The following is a 2,397-nucleotide window of genomic DNA, read 5'->3' as shown; positions in this document are numbered from 1 at the left end:
TTCCATTTTTCCAATTTAAAAAGTTTTTTCTTTTAATTCCGTCTCTATAAAAGAAGATTCCAGAATTTCTTCTAATTGGGAATTTTTAAAATATAGATTGCGTCTTTTTGGCTTGAAATTTCTTCATTTTAGTTGAAAATTAATTTCTTTGCTTCAAAATTTGACGGTTTTTTTCAAATATTTTTTTTCTAACATTCATTTTTTTACTGAAAATTGAACTAATCAATTTTTGGTTAAAAATTTATCTTTTTTAGTTAAGAATGTATATAATTTTTTGAAAATTCGTCTTTTTGGGAGTGAATTTTCAACTATTTTGGCAGAAAATTGACTTTTTTCACAACATTTTTTATTGCTGTTGCAAATTAATATTTTTTTAAACTAAAAATCTTGATTTTTCGTTAAAAAAATATTTTTTCTTGGTTGAAATTGTATGTATTTTGTCCAGAATCCATCTTTACAGGTTGAAAATACCACTATTTTGTCAAAAAAAATTTTTTTATTGAAAATTCATTTTTATTTCACTGGAAATTAGTTCTGTTTAGTTAAAAAATCATTTTTTTTTCATTAAAAGATTTACTTGTTCTTTTTTAGTTTAAACAGTATGTATTTTAGTTGAAAATTTATTCATTCTTTTGCTGAAAATTTGACTAATTTTTGTTTAAAAATATATCTTTTTTATTTGAAAATTTATGTATTTTGTTGAATTTTTTTTATTGAAAATTGTTCTATTTTGTTTAAAAAAAAAAAATTAATTTTCGTTGAAAACTGTGCTTTTTTTTTTATTGAAAATTTAATTAGTCTATTTTTAGTTAAGAATATGTCTTTTTTAGTTAAAAATGTAGGTTTTTTTTAAATTTGTGTATTTTGTAGAAAGCTCGTCTTTTTGGGAGATTGAAACTTGAATTAATTTTGCAGAAAATTTACTTTATGTTGAAAACTAATCTCTGGTGGATAATATGACTATTTGGTTGAAAATGCATTTTTTTATTATTATTTTCGGAAATTCAACTGTTTTATTGCCAGTTTAATTGTTTTATTAAAAATTTATTTTTTTGGTGCAAATTTTTTTGGGTACTGAAAATTAAATTAGTTTCGCAGAAAATTTTACTATTCTGTTCGAAATTTATTTATTTTTTTTAAAAATAATTTGTTTTAAAATTAATTTATTCTGTTGAAAATTCGTCTTTTTGGTTGTAAAATGCAACTTTTTAGTTGAAAACCTGACAATTTTGTTGAACATTTTCTTTTTTTGCTAGAAAATTAAACTTTTCTATTTTTGGTTTAAAATTTACCTTTTCTGGTTTGAAAATTAAATTATTTCTTTGAAAATTCATGTTTTCGTATAAGATTAATCTACTCATCACATTTTTTGTCCAGAATCCTTCTTTATAGGTTGAAAATACCACTATTTCCTTGAAAAATCTTTTTATTTCGTTGAAAATTAATTTTTATTTTACTGAAAATTAGTTCCTTTGATTAAAATTTTTTTTTAATTCATTTTTTTATAGAAAATTTAACTAGTTATTTTTTGGTTTAAAATGTATGCATTTTGTTGAAAACTCATCTGTTTTTATTAAAAATATAATAGTTATTACATTTTATGTTGAGAATTAATCTTTATAGGTTACAAAATTTCAATTATTTCGTTAAAAATTTAATTATTTTGTTGAAAATTTATTTTTTTTACTGAAAATTTGAATAGCCCATTTTTGGTTAAAATATATCTTTTTAGTTAAAAATTAATCAATTTTTTTTATTCAAAGTTGTACTATTTTGTCAAGAAATTTATTTTTCTTTGAAAATTGTACTTTTTGTGATTGAAAATTTTTATTTTATTTTATTAGTTATTAGTTGAAAATTAATCTCTTTGTTTGATAATATGCCTATTTTGTTGAAAATTAGTTTTTTTTTATTTTAGGAAATTCAACTGTTTTATTGACAATTTAATTCTTTTGTCAAAAATTCATTTGTTTACTGTCAATTTTTTTGGGACGGAAAGTTAAATTAATTTGGCAGAAATTGTACTTTTCATTCCAAATTTTACTCTTTTGTGGGAAATTTATTTTTGTTATTGAAAATCCATTTTTTTTTTTTTTTACTAAAAGTGTAACTAGACTATTTTTGGTAAAAAATTTTTTTTAGTTGAAAACTCATCGTTTTTGGTTGTTGCATCTGTTTTGGTAGAAATTTCATACATTTTTTGTTGAGAATTAATCTTTATAGGTTAAAAAAATTCAACTATATCGTTATAAATTTAATTATTTTGTTGAAAAGTTATTTTTTTGACTGAAAATTTAACTAGCCCATGTTTTGTTTAAAATATATCTATTTTAATTAAAAATTAATGAATTTCATTAAATTTTTTAAAAATAAAAGTTGTACTATTTTGTGGAAACA

This window comes from Belonocnema kinseyi, chromosome 1 (assembly GCF_010883055.1).
Source record: "Belonocnema kinseyi isolate 2016_QV_RU_SX_M_011 chromosome 1, B_treatae_v1, whole genome shotgun sequence".
In the NCBI taxonomy this organism is placed as follows: domain Eukaryota; kingdom Metazoa; phylum Arthropoda; class Insecta; order Hymenoptera; family Cynipidae; genus Belonocnema; species Belonocnema kinseyi.
The sequence above is the reverse complement of the archived record's forward strand: the minus strand, read 5'-3'. Positions refer to the sequence as shown.